Source organism: Bos grunniens, chromosome 12 (genome assembly GCF_055505025.1).
Source record: "Bos grunniens cultivar Pamir isolate PY7600 chromosome 12, Bosgru_T2T1.0, whole genome shotgun sequence".
Lineage (NCBI taxonomy): Eukaryota > Metazoa > Chordata > Mammalia > Artiodactyla > Bovidae > Bos > Bos grunniens.
The window spans coordinates 22,901,504-22,925,189 of NC_141176.1; the positions used below are offsets into that span (position 1 = coordinate 22,901,504).

At 42.6% G+C, this 23,686-nt stretch overlaps 1 long non-coding RNA gene across 1 annotated transcript; it reads right to left on the reverse strand.

Annotated features, from left to right (window-relative positions):
* Positions 1–11,370: 11,370 nt before the first annotated feature.
* LOC147361521 (uncharacterized) lies at positions 11,371–12,488 on the reverse strand. The gene is made up of 2 exons (XR_015138041.1): positions 12,302–12,488; positions 11,371–11,834 (listed from the first exon to the last, which is right to left on the reverse strand). It is a non-coding gene; the product is annotated as an uncharacterized LOC147361521 (long non-coding RNA).
* Between the last annotated feature and the right edge of the window lie 11,198 nt (positions 12,489–23,686).

The following is a 23,686-nucleotide window of genomic DNA, read 5'->3' on the forward strand; positions in this document are numbered from 1 at the left end:
CTTGCAAGTTGGAAACATTTCGTATGGACATTGAAGGGAGATATAATTAATTTGAAGACAATCACAACTCTCATTATCACCCCAACAGAAATGGGCTTTATTATTTTTTTTTCAGAAATGGGCTTTAATACAGTTCAGGGGTATGATTCAATAGGTGTGATTCAATTTGTTTTTGTGTTTATTTCTTTAATCCTTGATGGAGGAAAGGAGCCAAGCTAGTAGATGTGACTGGATGGGAAGGGTTTTTGGCTACTGTTGATGGGTTCTGAAAGGGTTTATTGATCTTTAACACTAGAGCTTTCATGTCCTGAGAAAAGGGTTCCCCTGAAACCATGACAAGCCAGGGTGGCTATACTGCATAAATAGTCCAGTTTACTGTTAGTATATAAACAGTGTTTTGGCATTAACATAGGAAATCTGAATCAGAGGGTCCTATTCATAAATAAATTATTTGGATAAGAAGCAAAGCCACCACAGAGTTAATTTGTTTGTAAAGTCAAAAAGAAACAAGAGGAATAAACAGAAAAGCTGGTGTCAGCATCAGGTAATACTCTGGATATATGGCAGTTACCTGGTTAATGTAGTCAGTGTGGGAAAATTCAAGAATTTCTCCAAATTGGCTACCCACATTGACTGAAGTATTTAAACAATGACAAATCTCTACTCTGTCTTGGGTAGATGAGTTATTATTGTTCAGTTGTTAAGTCGTGTCTGACTGTTTGTGACCCCATGAACTGCAGCACACAAGGCTTCCCTGTCCACTATCTTCCGGGGCTTGCTCAAACTCATGTCCATTGAGTCAGTAATGCCATCCAACCATCTCATCCCCTGACACCCCCTTCTCCTCCTGCCTTCAATCTTTCCCAGCCTCAGGGTCTTTTCCAATAAGTCAGCTCTTCATATCAGGTGGCCAAAGTATTAGAGCTGCAGCATCAGTCCTGGGTAATGTTCAAAATATGTGACAAAATAGTATAGTACAGAAACTAAAAATCAGAATAGAAACTTGCTCAATCTGATCCAGTGTTATCTGTAAACATGTTGTCCATCTGTACTTATGTGTACCCACAGACTATTAGCTTTGGGGTAGATACCATCTCTTGTCTTTTTCTTACCACTCCTCCATGAAAATTGACTCTTCAAGATGTTTTTAACCTAAAATGCTGATGATCCCAGCTGGCTCTCTGCATCCATCAATTTAACCACTTCACAACAAAAATTTCTCCATTTTTTTGTTGCAGAGATATTTGAGAAAGGAAGGGAGGAATTTTTAAATTATTAATGTGAATTCTCTGGGTCCTTTCAAAATTGGCCATTTAGAATACCACTGGAATTATAGAAAAACTGCGAGGAAAACAACAAGGAGGAGAAATAGAAATGCAAGCTCTGTCTATGGCAAGTTAGGAGATATAGCAATCCTGAAATGTAGTACGTAAGAAGAGTTGACAGGCCGTCGCTGGTGGTCCAGTGGTTAGAAGTTCACCTGCCAGTGCAGAGGCCATGGGTTTGATCCCTGGTCCAGGGAGAGTCCGCATGTGGCTGAGCCACTAAGCCCGTGTGCCACAACTTCTGAGCCTGTGCTCTAGGGCCCAAGAACCACAACTATGGAGCCCACATGCCCTGGAGCCCACGTTCCACTAGAGAAGGCACTGCGGTGAGAAGCCCGCACGCCATAACTACAGAGTGGCCCCCATTCGTCGCAACTAAAGTCCGTACAGCAATGAAGACCGAGCACAGCCAAAAATAATTATGTTTTTGTAAATAAGGAAAAGCTGACAAAAGCAGTAGAGATCAAGTACCAAGTTGGAATGTTCACAGCTGCAGTTCTCATAAAATCAACAGAGAATAATTCCAGGAGGCTTGTCCCTTAGAAGTACAAAACCAACCATCTCTTGTTGGAAACAAGAAGCAGAGGCACTCTTGGTAGCTTCAGGAAGCATGGAACGTAAGATTAAAAGAGAAATCGCAGAGATGCCATGATCTTAGTTTTCTGATTGAGCTTTAAGCCAACTTTTTCACTCTCCTTCTTCACTTTCATCAAGAGACTCTTTAGTTCTTCTTCACTTTCTGCCATAAGGGTGGTGTCATCTGCATATCTGAGGTTATTGATATTTCTCCCGGCAATCTTGATTCCAGCTTGTGCTTCTTCCAGCCCAGCGTTTCTCATGATGTACTCTGTATATAAGTTAAATAAGCAGGGTGACAATATATAGCCTTGATGTACTCCTTTTCCTATTTGGAACCAGTCTATTGTTCCATGTCCAGTTCTAACTGTTGCTTCCTGACCTGCATACAGATTTCTCAAGAGGCAGGTACAAATAGCTGTGAAAAGAAGAGAAGCAAAAAGAGCAAAGGAGAAAAGGAAAGATTAACCCATTTGAATGCAGAGTTCCAAAGAATACCAGGAGAGATAAGCAAGCCTTCCTCAGTGATCAGTGCAAAGAAATAGAGGAAAACAACAGAATGGGAAAGACTAGAGATCTCTTCAAGAAAATTAGAGATACCAAGGGAACATTTTCTGCAAAGATGGGCTCAATAAAGGACAGAAATGGTATGGACCTAACAATAAACTGCAAGGATTATAGAAAGGGGAAAAACTGACATAGCAGAACCAAGGTTGAGACAGCTAGTTAACTCTGATTTCAGAGATAAAATAGCACATCACCTATAAGTGGAGGAAAAAGACTCATACTGTCCTCAAACTATTTTATTTCTATATCACAGCTAAAGGTCAGCGTGGCCTACAAAGTCTTCAATGAATGAGAGTGACCTAAGAATTTTATTCTTCAATAAAGTGACCAATCTGCCCTAGTTTATTCAGTTCCAGCTTTTGCACTGTAAGTCTTCCATCCTGGGCGGGAACCCTTTCAGTCACAGGCAAACCTTGGTTTCAAGTGTCCAGGCAAGAGTCACTATCTGTGGTGTATTAAACCACAGTGAGAAAATCCATCCAATCCAGCAGGTAGAAACAATACGAATAACATTCTCTGATTATATGAAGTAAATCTAGAAATTACCATAAAAACTAAAAAGAGAAAAAAACTTCTACCACCTGCCAATGTAAAAAAGAGAAAATTAAAATGTGAATTGCAGAATATTTAGAACATAAGGATATAAAACCACTCTATAAGGAACTCCTTACAGGTAAAGTAATGCTTGGTAAAAAGGGTTTGTGATCTTAAATACAGAAAAAAAAAAGGAGATTAAAAATAGTCATTTAACATCCCTCATAAACACATATGAAAAATTTTACTAAAATATTAGCAAAAAGAGTTCTGTAATATATACAATAATAATACACCAAAACCAAGTAGTGTTTATCTCAGGATTATTAAATTGGTTTAAGATTTAAATCCCATATCTGCATCTAATGTCTATTTAGATATAGACATATCAGGGCTTCCCAAGGGGTACAGTGGTAAAAAGTCCACCTGCCAATGTAGGAGACGCAAGAGATGCAGGTTTGACCTTTGGGTTGGAAAGATCCCCTGGAGAAGGAAATGGCAACCCACTCCAGTATTCTTGCCTGGAGAATCCCACGGGCAGAGTCTGCCGGGCTACAGTCCATGGGGTCACAAACAGTCAGATACAGCTGAGCACACACGTGCTGTATATATCTAGACACAGAGAGAGAGCAAGAGAGAGGGAGGATTATGTATGAATGCACGTACGTATGTATACCAGTCTCTCGCCAAAGCATTCTTTAAACTCTAGAACAAGAAAACACGTCCTTTGTCTGCAATATGGTTTCTTTTGTCCCATCGCTAATAGTCACACAATTAGACAATAGGAAAAAACAGAGGTATAAAATTTAAGGAGGCACAATTATTTTTGCAGCTGATGGGATTGCGTTCGGAAACTGCTTTCTCTGGAAAACCTAAGAGAATCTACGAAAAAAATATATCATAAATAATAAAAGAATTCTTCTCGGGGAGAGACTTTGATGACTAAGGTCCTGGATGTAGGGAGACTACGATTTCACTGTATATCCTTGTGTGCCTTTTGAATTTTTTGCCATCTACATGTTATTACATACAATAAATAATAAAATTAAAACTAGCAACTACATGTGAGGATATTTTAATCATCCCCTGCATAACTATCTCTGCCAACCGAAGCATTTAATAAGTAACTTTTGTGACAAAACAAGAGGGAATTGTGAAGTTTAAGAGAAAAGGAAAGAGTGACCCAAAAAAGTTGTTCAAGAGATGCATCTCTAGGGCTTAATTTTCTCACGTTATTCTATCTTTTTGTTATTGTTCAGTCGCTAAGTCACATCCAACTCTGCAACCCCATGGACGGCAGGGCGCACCAGGCTTCCCTGTCCTTTCCTGTCTCCTGGAGTTTGCTCAAACTCCCTGAGTTTGAACAATTGTCCACTGAGTCAGTGATGCTGTCCAGCCATCTCAACCTTTGTCGCCCCCTCCTACAGCCCTCAATCTTTCCCAGCATCAGGGCCTTTTCCCAGTGAGTTGGCTCTTCACATTAGATGGCCAAAATATTGGAGCTTCAGCTTTAAACAATCTACAAAAACTAGTCATCTGGAGAACAACATACATCTAAGACAAGAATATCAATAACAGTAATAACCAACATCTAATTAGTATTACAGTTTGTCAGACACTATTTTCAGTGCTTTTGGTCTATTCATTTGTTTAATGCTCACAGCAATCCTACGTGCCATAAGAGCATATTATTACCCCTCTCAGTAAATATGAGTTTCCATTTGGTTCATTTTCACCAAATAGAGTACAGTGTAGACAAAGGCTGATGACAAAGCCATCTGGCCATGTTTCTATTAGCCAGGGCGCCGGGCAGAGTTTTCCAAGACCTCATCGCCTCCCACACCTGGAAGGGTTCCAGAAGCCCAAGGTCTGCACAGGTCACAGAGACGATGATGACGGTCCCAGGGGTGGCCTGACCTTGACCAAGAGTCAACATTCAAAGACAATGTTGCTGATGCTGCAATTTCCTGCTTGGAATGCTCCACATTCCTGAGCTCTTGTGGTGAGGGCTAACGGAAAGACTCATCCAGGACTGTGTCCTGAGTGCCTGCGGGGGTGGACCTGTACAGATGAAGCCGGCAACTGGGCAGTTTATTGTGAGTGGTAACAGCGCTCACACAGGACAGACTGTAAGCATGGCGCTTTGAGAAAATCCCACTACAGAATATCTTTGCTCCACACCTCTGTCCTGAGTGCCTGAAATTTCATAAGCATTGCTGTCTGCCAACTCTACTATTTCAATAAAAGTAAGATTATCTATCTATGGATTCCCTAGTTGGTGCCAGTGGTAAAGAACCTGCCTGCCAATGCAGGAGATGTAAGAGATGCAGGTTCAATCTCTGGGTCAGGAAGATCCCCTGGAGGAGGGCATGGCAAGCTACTCTAGTATTCTTGCCTGGAGAATCCCATGGACAGAGGAGCCTGGCGGGCTACAGTCCATAGCATCACAAAGAGCTGGACATGACTGAAGTGACTTAATATATATACATATATATATATATGTATATATATATAATTATGGCTAACACTGATAAAAAGTGAATTGTTTTAAAACTGCAAAAGCATAGAAGTCATTGTCAGATATTTGTTTTAAACTTTACTATGTCTTTTAATAACTCTGTGCCACCAGGCAAGTTTACTTAATTTGAGTTGGTTTCCTCATCTGTAAAACAAGGCTACTAATTCTCATTTCATAGGGTTGTTGTGACAATTCAATACAGACACACACACTCCATCTGATACAGAATCCAGCTGAATGTTATAGCATCCAGTTAAATGTTCCACTAACATCAGTTTCCTCCTACGCTTTCCTACCTAATTAACCCCATCTTCTTGGAAGGCAACACAAAGGCATTTTGCTGGAATCAAGCTTGACGCGCTTGCCTGGACCTGGCCCTTTGTGCAGGAACCACCACGCCCTCTTGTTCACTGCACTCCCCTGACCCTTGACCCATCCACTCGCTACAGTTCAGAGCGTGGTGAGCCAATCTTACAGTGAAAAGAGACATTTCCTACCCTTGAAAAAAAAACTGGGCAGAGAACCAGCAGACGTGTGGTGCCTTCCATTTCCCATCTGTAAATTTCTCAAAATACTTTCCAGTAAGCAATCTCCAAGGGCTCATAACCTGATTAATAATATTGTCTCTCAGTTGCTTTTAGTATTTCAGATGAAATAGCGTCTTGAGAAGGTACAGTCGCTGAATTGTGAATGGGAGGCTGTGTGATCTGTGCTCTTTCTATTCACATGTATGCTAGACTCTCAGAGGGGTGACGGGAATCAACTGGTCATTCAACAAGTTAAAGTTTTGCTTGAGTCTCGCCATGAACCCACAGCGCTACTGCAGATAAAATCCAGGGTCACTTCCAGAAACTGGAGACCTCAACTCAGAAGGGCCAAAGAGAAGGGACATCACCGAGTGGCTCTTCCTGGGGGCTCTTGAAAACATGAGTCTCAGGTTCCTTTTGTCTGAAATGCCATTGCTATAAAGTTGCCTCTCTCAACGGCAAGTATGAGAACAGTTTTCTCTGTGCAGAACCTTTCAATATCACTTACAGGCTGGGGGTGGTCAGTTTCCTAGCGATAGGATGCCTAGATTATTCAGACCTCACAACTGCGCCTCACGCCACCACTCCCTGCCGACAGTCATCAGAGCCACCTGCCCTTTTCCGGGCTTGCGCTATCCTTCATTCCCTGTCAGATGAATTTGCACAGGCAAAGCCAGCATGGCAGCCGCCTCTTTATCTGCCTGCACACTTCTTCCTCTGCCCATTCAGGCTGCCTGCAGAGGTCCAGATCAGCTTCCTGTAATCTGGGAGGGGAAAAACGTCTCCTTTCAGCCCAGCTTGTGAGCCTAGTTGCTGTGGGTAACTGATTTCCTCCTCTCTTCTCCCTTGAGTTCACACAGCTTCCTTTGCCTAGCCTGCTAACCCTCCTCCAATGGTGAGGAGTCTTCTCTACACCCTGGGATCTCAGCGCGTTCCTCCCCTTTCTGCGTCAGAGCACAGGATTTCCTGAACCCGGGGTGTATACACAGAGCAGGCACTGCTGGTGTCTGTCCTGACCCCAGGCACCTCCTAGGGATCATCCCTTTCCCTATACATCACGTCGTATTTATATCCACAGCACTGAGGCCGCTCCCAGCTTTGATATATCATTTCCTTCATCCCTAGAAGTTGAGCAAAGCGGAAAATCCTTCATCCTCCAAGTCCACTAGCCCCCTAACTCTCTTTCCTGCTTTGACTTGAGGGCATTCTTGCAGCTTCAATCCCTAAACTGGAAGAAATAGTTAGCATGAAGGATGAGTTAACAGAAAAGTGAAATGTTGCAGGAGTTACCATCTTCCAGCTGAAATCCCTTCTAAGAACCCTAAATGTTTAACACATCAAATAATTTTAAAATGGTCAAAGGGCTTCTGGATATACTTAGAGTATATCTCAGATCGTTTTTGATTCTGATGGAGAAGTTTAAGTAGACATTCGTCGATTGGAAATATGGATTGCATCTGTGGAAAAAACTCTGGAATGGTGACCAGAAAATGATCATAGAGATCAGTTCACTTTCAACCTGGAAAGGTACATTTACCTATGGAGATCCATAATAAAATATTACACTTCTCATGCGGTCCTAAAGCAGGAAACCCGGTCCCATTACTTCCTGCCATTATACCTCCAGTCCCTGGTCTCCCTACAACATATGCTGTTACAGCCCAGAATTCCCAGGTGTTACTACTAGAATCTGAAGGCAGTTCCTAGCTTTCCCTGCACTACTAGAGCAGGGACTCAGATGCATCTGTCAAGGTCATCTTCAGTGCCACTGCAAGACAACCACAGTGCCGCCAGCCAGTGCCAAGAGGTCCTCTCTGAGCCAGGCAGTGCTTATGAGCCTAAAAACATATTGCAGTTGGTCCCAACTAAAACTGTGGATGCCATTCAGATATCCCTTCTCAGAACTTCTTATAATTGCAGGGTGAAACAAACCTACCCCTTGGAGTGTAGGGACACTCACTTCTTAGGAATCTCCTTCCCTGTTCTCCTTTAGAATGGCACCTTGTAGACAGTAAGTGCTCAATATACACCGATCATGCTTTAGTTAGATTGTGTAAATGGGAAGACTGTTTTCATCTGGAAACATTTTCTTAGTTTAATTCCCCTCAAAAATTGGACATTGGTTTCCACGTTGATGATGTTACATTGGCATTGATTGGTTGTAACTTCATACTTCCATCCACGCATGTTCAGTCACTCAGTCATGTCTGACTCTTGGCAACCCCATGGACTTAGCCTGGCAGGCTCCTCTGTCCATGAAATTTTCCAGGCAAGAATACTGGAGTGGGTTGCCATTTCTTACTCCAGGTGATCTTCCTGACCCAGGAACTGAATCTCTTGCATCTCCTGCGTTGGCAGGTGGATTCTTTACCACTGTGCCACTCGGGAAGCCTCTTCGACAATATGGGCATGAAAAAGTTCCCTCTTTAAACTTAGAAGTTGAACTTGTGTGTGAAAATTGTATTACTATTGTGTTGGCTATGCCTAAATCGGGGGAGACCCAGGTCAACAGTTAAACAATGTCCAGATGTTGTGGGATTAAACTGAGACAGACTCTGGGTCATTTGCTGATGTGGAATCAGAATCCAAATCGGGGACCCTTATTTCATAATATGGACAATCTGGTCACTCAGGATTAGTTTGAATTGGTCTGTACTTTAAGAAAGCCCCTGGGAAGTGCTGTCCTGTTCAATCCCAGAAGCACATGAGTGACACTGCCAACGTGAGTAAAGTTTACATGAGTAAACTGCCATCATTTTAAAACAGAAAAGACTCCGTTCTTGACTCTAAGAATTTAACATAAAACACAGAAGAGAATAAAACAACTTTAAAATAAGATACTGTGTTCACACATAACATTAGGAATGACAAAAAAGAAAACTAAAGGAAGAAACCCAAACAAATAAATATTAATCGTGCAGCAACTGAAAAAGCCAGGCTTTTATGTTGCTGACCATCAGTAAATTTCTAAATAATCCCACCCTGCTAGCCTGATGGCCACCATGCTCTTGTGAGTGAGAATGTTTATTTCTGTTTGAGAAGTATAAGTTTCCTAACAAAGAGCACAGGATTGAATGATATAGCTTTGTCTCCACCTGCAGGAATGAAAAGACTGAATTTTTTGTTATTTGAAAATATGTAAGGCCTCTAGGATCACGTAAAAATATGAGATTGAATCAATGTGTGTATGTGTGTGCTCAGTTGTGTCTGACTCCGCGATCCCACGGACTGTAGCCCGCCAGGCTCCTCTGTCTGTGGAATTTTCCAGGCAAGAATACTGGAGTGGGTTGCCATTTCACTCAAGTTTACTACACATTCTTCTAGAATAAACTAATAATTGGATCAAAACAGGGTCAGTTAAAAGAATCACATAATTAATGTGAACCACTATGCTTATTTCTATAATGTCTTAATGAACCTATACATAGAGAAAAATTCACCATGACCCTTGTACAGCTTGTCGAACTATATCGAAATGAACACACTGGTAACCATCATTCATAACAAGAAACAGGACATCAGTAGCACCCCTTACGAACTGCACTTTATTTTTAAAGCCAGAACTGAAAACCTTAGTCTTTTTTTTTCCTTTTGAACTTTTTATTTTTGTATTGGGGTATGGGTGATTAACAATGCTGTGATCGTTTCAGGTGAACAGTGAAGGGATTCAGTCATACACATGCATGTATTCATTCTCCCCAAACTCCCCTCCCATCCAGGCTGCCACATCACACTGAACAGAGTTCCATGTGCTGTACAATAGGTCCTTGTTGGTTATCCATTTTAAATATAGCACTGTGTACATATCCCCCCAAACTCCTTAACTATCCCTTCCCCATGGCAACTCTATGTTCGTTCTCCAAGGAAAACCGAAGTCTTTAGCCATCCATTCTAAGAAACAGAGGAAGCCACTAGCCACCAACAGACTCTTGTTTCCTAAGCAGCCTGGTCCGGGTGCTGCCCCCAAAAGGGCCATCATCAGCCTGGCTATGAAGGGGAGAAGGCAGCAGCTACCGTTTCTCACTGGGGCTGCAAACATTATGAGCTTAGGAACTTTGCTGGTGGTCCAGCGTCTAGCTTAGGGGCTTCCCAGGTGGCGGCAGTGGTAAAGAACCCACCTGCCGATGCAGGAGACAGAAGAGACGTGGGTTCGATCCCTGGGTCAGGAAGATCCCCTGGAGGAGGGCATAGAAACCCACTCCAGTATTCTTGCCTGGAGAATCCCATGGACAGAGGAGCCTGGCGGGGTACAGTCCATAGGGTCACTGAGAGTCGGACATGACTGAAGCGACTTAGCACACACTCCAGCAGCTAAGACTCTACAGTCCCGATGCAGGGGGCCAGGGTTCAATCCTTGATCAGGGAACTAGATCCCGCATGCTGCAACTGAAGATCCTGCATGTCCAAAGTAAGACCCGGCGCAGCCAAATAAATAAATCAAAATACGTATTGAAAAAGAATGATCTGTAGGGATTTTTATACTGGTTGCTATAAAATGAGCAAGCATTCTGCTTCTAAGTCACAGTAAGAACTCCCCCCACCCCACCAAAAGAGAAACAAACACGATCAGCTCATGGTCATGTTCAAGGATACGTCTGTCCTTGTCTACATGAAGCTAAGTCTTGATGAAAGTTAATCAGATTGTGGTTTGTCCTCAGAAAACCCCTCTCTTGTGTACTTCTTCCAGAATCTGGGCATGCAGTATGTGGTGAGGTCTCCTCTCTGCTGTGGACGAGTAGAGGTCCCCCAGGTCCCGCTGGTCACAGTAGAGGTCAGCGTGGCCAGTATTCTACACCCATACCAAGGCAGAAATGAAACTCCTGTGTTTATGACCCAAACTACAACTTCCACATAAAATAAATCTCCATCTGATTTAAATTATTGTAAGCTGCCTCTGGTCCGGTGTCTCAAAACTCTTAGTCCATATGGTGTTTTTGGACTTGGGATCATTTAAGACAGGAGGGTACACCCAGTCCCTGTTATTCCTTCTTGGCTGGAAGTAAAAATCTGAAAAATTACTCTCCGACAGTCCTCCAGCCTCTTGAGAAGAATAGGTTTTGAGAAACACAAAGCATTTGATTATTCTTATGCTTTGCTCTGTAATGGGTCCTGTTTTTTTTTTCCCCCTTGACCACATATGTGTGGCTGCTTGTTTTGTGACCACAAAGTCTGTAGATACTGTCGAGCTCAGACTTAAAAACAATTAACCATCCCCCTGATTCAGCTGGGAAAGAAGGAATTCACAGCTTAATGTTAAGAACCCAAGGGGAAAGGAGACACGAGCCAGGAAGAGTGGAAGGGAAATTATAAAACTGAACAAAACGTGCCAGGATCTGTTTTCTTTTTAGGCTTTAATGTATTTGTTAAAATCGTTTGTTAGTCTGTTTCTAATATTTGTGTAAAAATCATTGTAAATTATATATTTGGACATCTGTCACTCAAAGAGTTAAGCCAGAGTGTAGGGGGCGGGGCGGTTCTGGAGGCTAGTGACCTGCCAGGTGCTTTTGGTAAAAGTGAGGTAACAATGTGTCTAGTGCGCACACATTGTGGGCACACTTCAGCCATTCAAACCCAGACAGAGGAAACGAGGAATGGAGGCTGGGGGAGGGGTGGGGCTTAGAAAAGGAATACAAAGAGAAAATGGCCCAAAACTCTCTGCTGTGGCTCTTCATGTGATGAAAGCCTGCATTGTGTGAAGCTGTGAGTCAAAAGAAGAAGGTTATTCAGCTATTGCAGACTGCATCTCAAATATGAAACAGTTCTCTTCCAGCCTCTTTGCTTCTCCTGCTACAAAAAAAGTCCTCATTAGCTACCACTTTTCTTCTGTGGCACAAAGTCATTTCACATTTTCAGCGGAAAGAATTTAATTTTTTCAAACCTCTCTTCTCTAACCCATCAACCGAATTTGCGCATTCTGGTGAATGGGGGTGAATGCTTGGTCCTAATTTGATGTTTGCCAAAAGCATCCACTGGCCCCATAATAAGCATCCGTGGATTCTGCAGGGAGCAAGCCCTCATCGACCCTTCTCTGAAACAGCTCCCTCAGAGCCCCCAGCCCCCAGGTCCTTCATCGCCATCTATTTTCCTTGGATGAGAGCCTCACAGTGAATAGGAAACATTTTTAAGAGAGGGGAGGAGGGGTTGTGAAAGAGATTTAGAGGCCAAATGGGGCCTTCGCAGGAAAAAGAATTCAGCATGGCTGCTAGAACTCAATGGCATTCACTGTTGCAGAAAGTAACGGACTTTTTACTTACTTAGCAGAGGTTCACCTTCTGTCCTCCTCTAATTGGAGAACATTTTCCAAGAAGAAAAGAGGGGTCGTGGTTCACAGCCACACATCTGTGCGTGGGGCTGGGAACCACCCGCCTTTTCTTGTGTAGACTTTTGTGCCAGGAAAAGACTCCTTTTGTGTCTCTGCCTGGTTCCTTGTGTGGCATTCTTCTGTGGGAATAAACACCAGGGGAAATTATGTAGTTCATCATCCATTTTAAAAACGTAAATTTTTCTAGAACCTACATATATGCATTAATATATGATATTTGTTTTGTCTTTTTGACAGACTTCACTCTATATGACAGTCTCTAGGTCCTCAGACGATCTTATTTGCAAAATAGATATGGAGAGAGAGACATAGAGAACACACGCATAGACACCAAGGGGGAAAGCAGGTGGGGGGATGAACTGGGAGATTGGCACTGACATACGTAATAATTTTTATAGGAGGTTAACTGCTTTACAACACTGCTGGTTTCTGCCACACATCACCATGAATCAGTCACAGGTTATGTGTACACTATTGATAAGATGGATAAAACAGACAACCAATGAGAAACTACTGTAGAGCAGAGGGGACTCTCCTCATTGCTCTGTGGTGACCTAAATAGGAAGGAAATCCAAAACAGAGGGGATATATGTATATGTGTAGCTGATCCACTTTACTATACAGTAGAAACTAACACAACATTATTATAAAGCAGCTATACGCCAATAAAAATTTTTAAAAATGAAAAAACCAAAAGGTAAATTTTGCTTGAAAATTCTGTGCTTGAACTTGATCATAATATTCTATGTCCAAATAGCTTCAGATCTCCTTAAGTAATAGCATATATAAAATATCCAAATATTGACCCTGAAGCTGAGTGTTCTATTAAATTAGCTGAAAGTGAAATACTTTGAAAAACTATATTACTAGAATACCTGACCAGAAATAATAATTTTCATTTGTGGCATTAAAATCTGTAAGTTACTTCACCCCACATACTGCCTTTGAATGGAAGGCACATTTCTTTCAGGGGAGGGTCAGCCACCAGGCCTGCATGCCTGAGGGTGACTTTTCTGCTTCTTGGTGGTCTCGTCTTACCTGGAACAAGTCATTATGCTGCCTTATATATTGAAAGAAAAGTTCTTAGCTTTTCACTTTAATTTGGTTAGTTATCAGAACTTGGGCTACCTGTGGGCTAAGTCTCTTCAGTCATGTCTGACTGTTTGTGACCCCATGGACTGTAGCCCGCCGGGCTCTTCTGTCCATGGGATTCTCCAGGCAAGAACACTGGAATGGGTTACCATGCCCTCCTCCAGGGGATCTTCCCATCCTAGGGATAGAACTCGCATCTCTTAGATTTCCTGAATTGGGAAGTGGGTTTTTTTTTTTTTTTTCTTTTCTTTTTTTTTTTTACCACTAGCACCACCTGGGAAATCAAATGGTAAAGAATCCACCTATAAAGCAGGAGACCCGGGTTTGATCCCTGGGTCAGTAAGATCCCCAGGTCAGTAAGATCCCCGGGAGAAGTATTCTTGCCTGGAAAATTCCATGGACAGAGGAAACTGGGGGGCTACCCTGGGGTCTCAGAGTTGGACCTGACTGAGCAACTAACACTTGAACTATTTGCACACGCTATCAAATTTCTTCTCTCCTTTTGAAGGCAGCCTTTATGGTCTGAGGGCTATCCCTGGGATGAGTAGGGAGCGATCTGGGTGTCTAGTGTGAACAGTGCGTTTGTAAGTAAAAAGCTCAAAACTTTTTCCTTATTAAACTTCCTGACACATGTTCTTGGAATATCACTGTGAATTTTGACTGTCACAAATGGCAGTTAATCTCAGTAAGATCATACACGAAAGTTGCCTCCAGTTTAGAAAATATCATGTCTTGCTCATACTAGATACCCAGTAAATGTTTACTAATTTGATTTGATCTAGGATATCTCTAAGGACTATTGGGAAGCCAGGTTCTCAAACATTCCCACATTACTTTTTTCCTGGTAGCTCAGTTCTCAGGAACTGAGGTGGGTGAAACTGCAGGGATTTCCCACCCTGGGTCCCTTTCTTATGATGTCAGAGACACAGCTTTCTGAGGTGACTTAAGGACAGAGCTGTGGAGGAGTCCTTCTTCAATGAAGCCACCCTAAGAATCTGAAAGGATCTATTCAAGGGTTCTTGGGTGGCTCCTTGCGGCTCAGCTGAGATTTATACCTCTGATTTCAGCAGGACTGCTAGGTGCCTTTGAACCTGAGAAGTCACATAATCTGGCTGGCACCTTTCTAGACCCACTTCCTCTGGTGAGAAAAGAATGAGTCTTTATAACAAAGAAGAAAGCATACGGCCTATCCTGGTCCCCAGCCTAGGTAAGAACAGCATCTACATTTGTCAAAGCCCAGCTGAAGGGTGTGGAGATAACTCTGGTTAGGAAGAAGGACCAGTCTAAGGGGAACCCATCACTGGTGGCAGCGTACATTGCTCTTGCCTCCAGATTAGCTCCATCACAGGCTAGAGGTCTGGAATAGAGTTAGTAATCAGCGTACAAGCTGCTAATACTTACTGAGCACTTATCATGTATCCTGGACTGTTTCCAGGCCTTCCCATTAATTCATTTTATTCTTACAGCTCTACAGGGCAGATACTAATATCATTCTTATTTTACTGATGAAGAAACTGGAGCACAGAGATTTTAAATAAATTGCCTGGGCATTTCCCTGGCTGTCTGGTGGTTAGACTTTGCCTTCTAACACAGGGGGTGCAGGTTCCATCCTTGATCAGGGATCCCACATGCCTCGGGGCCAAAAAAACCCAAAACATAAAACAGAAGCCATGTGTAAAAAATTCAATAAAGACTTTTTTAAATGGTCCACATCAGAAAATCGTAAAAATAAATAAATAAATTGCTCAAGGTTACACAGTGTGATGGTGTAAAAATAGGGCACAATTCTTTGAAAGTCTCTTTTCAAAAAGTGTTAGTCACTCAGTCGTGTCTGACTCTTTGCAGCTCCATGGACTGTAGTCTGCCAGGTTCCTCTGACCTTGGGATTCTCCAGGCAAGAATACCAGAGTGGGTAGCCATTCCCTTCTCCAGGGAATCTTCCCAACCCAGGGATTGAAACTGGGTCTCCTGAATTGCAGTTGGATTCTTTACCATCTGAGCCACCAGGGAAGTGGTGTATAATTTTCCTCTTCCTTTGATTTGAATCAGACTTAGAGACTCCATTCTAATGAGTAGAATGTGGTGTAAGTGAGGAAATATGCTTCCTAAGTGAGGATAAACGACATTGCCTCTTCCCCCAGCTCTCTTTTGGGTCGCTCACCCTGGGGAAAGCCAGTCATCACTGGCTTCGGGACTCTCAGGCAGCCTCTCTAGAGGCCCATGTATGGGGACCAGAGACAGAATGAAAAGGCAAAAGGAACAGCGAACCTGGCCCCAGAATCCCAACACTCACTACGTCTCACCAGGGCAGATTGCCACAGGCACAGTAGCTCTGCCTCTGTAGAGGTTTTTCCACGCAGCAGCCATGACACCCCTCTGCTTAAAATCTAGAACAAATTCCAAGTTTTCTGCCAGGTAATACAGAGTTTTCTATAATCTGACCCTGGCCTAGCTTACCTCCCAACAATCCTCCTGATTTTCAACTTAATATCGTTGAACTCTATGCAATTTCTGACTCCACACACCACTTCTGACTCTTTGAGGACAGGGCCTGGGGTTTGTCTCATCTGGGATATCATCCCTCACTCCACCTGACCCCTTCCCTCAGGCATTTCTCTTCACTGCTGGAGTGAACACTCATCCTCCACTCTCCAACAGTCCCCTGAAGACAGCCCCATGTATGGGGTATGCTATGCGGACAGTACCTGCCTGAATGTCTGTCCCCTCCAGGACATTATAAGCTCTTTGTCAAAAACTGCAGGATCATATTTAACGTTGCATTCCTGGTATCTGGCAAATAGTAGGTGCTCAACAAATGGGACAATGCATTCAAAGTATTTAGGATAACACCTGACATAGTAAGTGATCAATTCATGTTGTCATTGCTGTTGTTGTTAATTTGTTAATGAAACCAATGGCTACTGCTCATCTATCCACAAGCAAAAAAAAAATTGTTTGCTTTCTTCCAGGCAAAAAGTGAAGAGAAAAAGGCTAAATGAAAAGAAAAGAAAATGGAATATTACTCAATCATAAGAAGGAACATTTGAGTCAGTTCTAATGAGGTGGATGAACATAGAGCCTATTATACAGAGTGAAGTGAGTCAGAAAGAGAAAAACAAATATCGTGTATAAATGCATATATATAGTATCTAGAAGTTGGTACTGATGAATTTATTTGCAGGGCAGCAGTGGAGATGCATAGAGAACTGACTTGTGGACACAGTGGGGGAAGGAGAGGAAGTGACAAATTGAAAAAATAACACTGAAACATGGACCTTACCATAAATAAAATAAATGGCCCAGTGGAGTTTGCTCTGTGATGCTGGGAGCTCAAATCGGGTGCTCTGCAACAACCTAGAGGGATGGGATGGGGTGAGAGGTGAGAGGGAGGTTCAAGAGGAAGGGGATATAGGTATACTACGGCTGATTCATGTTGATGTATGGCAGAAACTAACACCATATTGTCATTATCTTCCAATGAAATCTAAATTTTTTATAAAGGAAAGAAACAGAAAACACATTGAAAACAATGGAGAATCTAAAGACACTAAAGATATGCAGTTAAATAGCCTAAATCAAATGAGATTAATGAGAAAATCAAACAAAGCAAGGGGAATTTGTCAAACTTTCCTAGCAGGCGAGATAGTCTCCACTTGGAAAGTGGCTTTAAGGGAAGTGGCAAATTCCCTATAACCTGAGTCACTGAAAATGAGATCAGACAAACCACTTAAAAGTATACAGCAGTACACATCAGGGTACTGGCAAGAGTTCGTGGGCTGTTTCATCTACTTTCTCTGATTCATTCATAAAATATTTATAATAAAGCTGCAAAACATTTGTGACATCTTTTCCCATTGTTGGCCTTCATTTTTCCAAGGGGAAAATGCATAGTATTAATATTTACTCAGCTAAGATTACCAGGCAAGGGGACTGTGCAACTCCACCATGGCTAATAACTGAACAATAACATTGGAAATGCTAGAGACCGTCATTTCACTGGAAATGTTCTTTGACACTACTTGATTATTTTGATTAGGTCTATATTGGGGGAAAACATCTTGGGGCAGATTGCTACTGGGTGTGTGCTGATTTATTCTTTGAATAAAATTGGTCAGAAATACATTTTCTTAAAATAACAACCGCACATGACACACACATTGTACTTTCTCTCTCTTGCTCCCTTACTGCCTCCTCCTTCCTCTGCTTCTTTGTTTCATTTAATGGTTCCTAGAAACAAAGACAGATGCTAGAATAAAAGAGCTGATATTACTATTCTCCTGCAGTTGTTTTCTTTAGCTTTCCAAATACAGTCATATTTTCCCAACTCTTTGTTCATCAAAATTTTGCCTTAAAAAATATCTTTCAGAAATATCTCTGAAAAGATGGTTTTAGAATATTTCCATGTCTCACTTTAACTGGCACCTGGATGCTTTATTTTCTTCTGATGAATTAAGATGTACCACTACATTAAAAAAATAACTTCCTAGGGTTTTTTTGATTCACACGAGCACTCTTTGATGTTAGAGGTGAAGGGTTCAGGGTCTCCAGGACAGCCCTCTCATTTTAGTGCTAAGGAAACCAAGTCCCTGGAGGTACAAAGCCAGAGTGAGTCAAAGCCAGGAATCCAGATATCTTCACTCTTTATTTTTAATTAGTTAATTTTTTATTGAAGGACAATTGCTTTACAGAATTTTGTTGTTTTCTGTCAAACCTCAACATGAATCAGCCATAGGTATACATACATCCCCTCCCTTTGGAACCTCCCTCCCACCTCCCTCCCCATCCCACCCCTCTAAGTTGATACAGAACCCCTGTTAGAGTTTCCTGAGCCATACAGCAAATTCCCGTTGGCTATCTATTTTACATATGGTAATGTAAGTTTCCATGTTACTCTTTCCACACATCTCACCCTCTCCTCCCCTCTCCCGTGTCTGTAAGTCTATTCTCTACATCTGTTTCTCCATTGTTGCCCTGTAAATAAATTCTTCAGTACCATTTTTCTAGATTCCATATATATGTGTTAGAATACAATATTTATTTTTCTCTTTCTGACTTTCTTCACTTTGCATAATAAGTTCTAGGTTCATCCACCTCATGTCTTCACTCTTTGTCTAGAACTTTGCCTGCTATACCAAGGATGAAATGAGTAGAGATCACTGAGGATGCACTTTTTTTTTCTTTTCCTTCAATTCAAATTTCAGCAATATAACTGTAATGAAAATAAGAACAACTAAAATTTCATGATCAAACCAATCAGTCCTAAAGGAAATCAACCCTGAATATTCATTGGAAGGACTGCTGCTGAAGCTGAAGCTCCAATACTTTGGCCACCTGATGCAAAGAGTTGAGTCATTGGAAAAGACCCTGATGCTGGGAAAGACTGAGGGTGAGAAAAGAAGGGGTTGACAAGGGCTGAGATGATTGGGTGGCATCACTGACTCAACGGACATGACTTTGAGCAAGATCCGGGAGATGGTGAAGGCCATGGAAGCCTGGCGTGCAGTTCATGGGGTCACAGAGAGACAGATACTTAGCGACTGAACATCATCATCCTGTGAATGCTTATTTTGTGCACTGTGTTATCCTACACTTTTTATGTGTTTTAGTTTGAGTCACAAAACTATTATCCCCATCTCACCAGTGAGGAATACGAGGCACTGGAAGGCGGCGTGACTCCCCAGGGTAACCTGCCTTAGGCAACAGGAGACAGAGGGAGGAGGGACCCTGAGGCCCGCGTCCTGGGGACGCTGCCCCATCCTTACACTTGAGACCTCTCAGTAAAAGCAGATCTTCCTTGGGGGCTGGGAAAGCAATGGAGGTGCCTATTCCCCAGTCTAAGTGCTGATATTTGCTTTATTTTTTAAAAAAATATTTATTTGATAAGTGTTGATATTTCATTGCTATTCCAGTGTTATCACTGTGGCTTTGTGTTTTCATAATTCCTATTTTATGTCACCATTACCAATAAATTTGGTACCAATCTCATTCCTTGGAATTTCCTGAATATAACAATGAGGATTTCTCAATAACGTGAAAATGCAAATTTTGCCTCTTCGTAAACTTTCTAGATGTGAAAATATTTTTAAAAAGTTGGCCCCAAACCACTGATAAAAAATAATTATAAAGAAGCAGATTGACAGGACCAGTATAAAAATTTATAGGAAAGAAATTCTTTGCCACCTAAATCCACAGATGAAATAGAAGAGCTTTTGAGAATAATGAAAGTTGTACAAAACACTAAATATAGTTCTCAGATTTTTTTCAAAACCGTATAGGAGAAAGGAGTCTTAAAATGTGCATTACATTTATAAAGCTTTAAAATTATACGAAGTTTGGGGAAAAGTAGAGAATACAGAGGAGAAGGCAATGGCACCCCACTCCAGTACTCTTGCCTGGAAAATCCCATGGACGGAGGAGCCTGGTAGGCTGAAGTCCATGGGGTTGCTAAGAGTCGGACATGACTGAGCATCTTCACTTTCACTTTTCACTTTCATGCACTGGAGAAGGAAATGGCAACCCACTCCAGTGTTCTTGCTTGGAGAATCCCAGGGATGGCAGAGCCTGTTGGGCTGCCATCTATGGGGTCGCACAGTCAGACATGACTAAAGCAACTTAGCAGCAGTAGCAGCAGAGAATACAGAAGACATTGAAAGCTGAGACTAAGGTTTCCTTTAGCAGGTATGAACTTGGGGCGTATTGGTGAGCACCCTATGGATAGCCTGCCTGGGCTTGTTAACACAAGCCTGCCTCCTGTTAGCACACTGAGGGAAGCAGTCGGCTGGGCCCAGCTGGTTGCTGGTCTGAGACTAGGACCTCTGGCTAGAAGATGGATGCTCTGGAAAACCCTTCAGTTCCTCAGCAGGGACAAGGGAGCCCATGGTAATTGCCAGAGGGATGTTTTTCGGTTTTCAAAACAGAGTGTAAATAGGGTCAAGGGTTTGCCTACTGGAACCATCCATAAGAGGTCAAGAACTGAGCTCTCAGGCCAGGAAGGGGAGTCTGGGAAGGGTCCCTGAGCCAGGAAATAGATGGTAAATGATGCGAACCCACAGGGCCAGGGAGTAACTTTAGGAAAGTCTATTTCAGGTGTTTATTGGAACGCCTCTGATGTTCAGCGACTAACGCAGTTCAGGGGCAGGTGTCCCTGCAAAGAACACAAACCAAAGCCCAGCTCTTGCCCTCAAACAGGGGAGAGCTGAGGAAGTAAAGACGACAAGCTCCCTGAGGGCAGGAACCTTGTCTGGAAGGAAGGTAAGGGTCAGTGAAATTACAGTGATTCCCCCAAAGGAGCACCCCAAGTCAGGACTTAAGTCAGGACTGTCCTGCAGAAACCAAGGGCACTGGACCAATGCTATTCCTCCACTCCTTGCTCCAGGGTCCAGTCACGGTTCTCAGTGACAACCCTGTGCCAGGACTGACAGCAGGACTGGGTCTCGGTGGGGAGACCTGGGGGAAGGCTGAGCCTCCCCGCTCATTCTACCTCCATCTGGATGCCTCCGGGACAAACACACCTGGCTGATCTTGCACACCACTGAGACGGCGCACAAAGGACGTGCTTGGAAAGCTTGCAGTGAGACCTGAGTGAGGCAAGTGCCTTTCGGCATCCCTGGAAAGTAAGACAGAAAGACTGCTGGGTCTGTGATCTGCTGAGTGAGACTCCAAAGGGCAGGACAGGCCCTGAGTCACTGGGGATTGAGGCGGTTCTCATCTCTCAGCCTTGAGTGAAATGACCCAGCCGGTGGCACCGTTTCCCCTTCTGGGCTGTACCACAGCTGAGGCCGCGCCATCTGAGCTGCAGGGACACAAACACGAAACGCAGTCACCAAGGAGCAGCTAATGCCTGAGCCCGGAGAACGACAGGGGGTGAGAGTGAACGTTAAAAAGATGATCAACATTACCAAGTGAGGTCCCGTAGAAAGGAGGAGAAGACAGTGAGGCAGTGGAAACTGGTGAAAAAACCTCCCAGCAATACATATGCAGGAACTACACGCTTCAGTTGTTATCAAACTTTTCAGTCATTAAAACTTCAGTGGGAGTTAATAAAGGGAATGATCTTAAGCCGTTTTTATTATGAATACGCCTTTTATAGTTTAATTCTTGAACTGTTCTTAAAGCAAATTTGATAGCAAACTTTCTTCAGTATTCTGGTTACTGGCTACTGGCTACAGATACCTCCGAAGACACAAATAGATTTCCTTTTGTTTTTAAATAATCAAGTGGATTATATTGAACATATATGTTCATATATATTGAATATATGTTATATATTCATATAACATAGAAAGGAGACATGAATAAACACATGTACTAGAGAGCATGACACATCGAGACATGGCAAGAAAGTGGGGAAACTCAAGGTCTAGTGACAGAACACTTGACCTCAGTCAAGCTTCTGCAATTTACATAACACAAGCCACTTAGTCGCCTCTTACTCTCAGTTTCTCTATCCGTAAAAATGGGAATAGAAGTAATATTTAACTCTGAGGACGTTGGTGGGGAGACAACATAGATCTTATGGAAATGTGCTTTGTAAAAAGCCCCGACCTAGTGTTACGGCTTGTAGCATCATCAGCTGACTCTGAGGGCAGCTCCAGTGAGAGGAAGCCTTGGTGTAGCTCGTGCTTCTTACTGGGCTTGGAGGGCACAGGCATTCACTGGCAGCCCAAAGAGAAAACCCAACTAACGTGTAAAAGACACCAGCGGTAGCGGTAGGTGTTAATTAAGTAAATCACCAAATAACCACCTTTGATACAAACCAGAAAATGTTTATACCTTCTGATAGCTTACTGATCTCTCATTCTTTTTGCAGGACAGATTTAAATTGTGAATGGTACTGAATAGCTAATATAGTAAGCCCCCTACATATGAACCTTTAAGTTGAGAACTTCCAAAGATGTGAACGTGCATTCCATCGAGGTCAGATGTGAGTGAAATTGCAGCTTGCCGTCTGTGTTAGCTGGTCACCTAGACGAGCTTTGCTGGCTGAAGCTCCAATATTTTGGCCACCTGATACGAACAGACGACTCGTTGGAAACAACCCTGATGCTGGGAAAGATTGAGGGCAGGAGAAGGGGGCGAAAGAGGATGAGATGGTTGGATGGCAGCACCAACTCAATGGACATGAGTTTGAGCAAACTCTGGGAGATAGCGAAGGACAGGGAAGCCCGCCGTGCTGCAGTCCATGGGGTAACAAAGACATGACTGAGCGACTGAACAACAATGACAATGGGCTCTCAGAGCAGAACTTGTTCGTACATAGGGGGCTTCGTGTATCCTCAACAATAGCACAAGGGATTTTGGTTAGCTTCACTTGGCAACGTTAAGGTGCTGGTTTGCTGGAGGATGCTGCATTTTCATAAGGCAAGGAGTTTGCCAAAGTGACCACTAGACAGAAGGTACTGTACTCAAGTTTCCCCTCACTTTACAGATGAGAAAACTGAGCTTAGGGAGAACAGCTAATTTTTGAAAGGTCCCAGAGCCAACATCTGGAATTCATGTTATGAATCCAAAATGAGCATCCAAAAATGCTCGTAACTGTTGTGTCACATTGGGCATAGAACACTTAGGAATCTGGAAAATTGTAAAAAAAAAAAAAAAAAAAATACTGCCTAGATGGAGGGGCTATGAATTGGTTCAATTACTTTAGATAACCATTTGGCACTCTCTTATAATCTTGAACATTTTCATGCTCTACAATCCAGAAATTTCACTCCAAGATAGAGGAATTCTCATGCGTTACATATGTACATAAGAATGGCATGGAAGCATTGTTCGTAATGCAAAACACAACAAAATAAAATATCTGGAAAAGCCAAAAGTTCTTTTGACAGGAGGATGGGCAGATAACTTGGGACATTCCATAGCAGTGAATATAAATGAACTGCAACTCAACACAATTGCAAAGATGAATCTTGAACATCACACTATGCAAAGTAAGTTACAGAGGGTTACCTATAGAATGACACTGTTTCAATTAAACTCAAAGCAAGTAAAACTAACAAATAATGAATGTGGATACATACATCCTTGATAAAACTGCTAAAAAATCAGGGGAAAGGTAGGGACCAAGTTCAAGCAAACGATTCCCTCTAAATGCAGTCAAGGGTGGAATAAATGGCTATGTGCGTGTGCTGTCGCCTCAGGCGTGTCCGACTCTTTGTGACCCCATGGACCATAGCCTGCCAGGCTCCTCTGTCCATGGGATTCTCCAGGCAAGAATACTGGA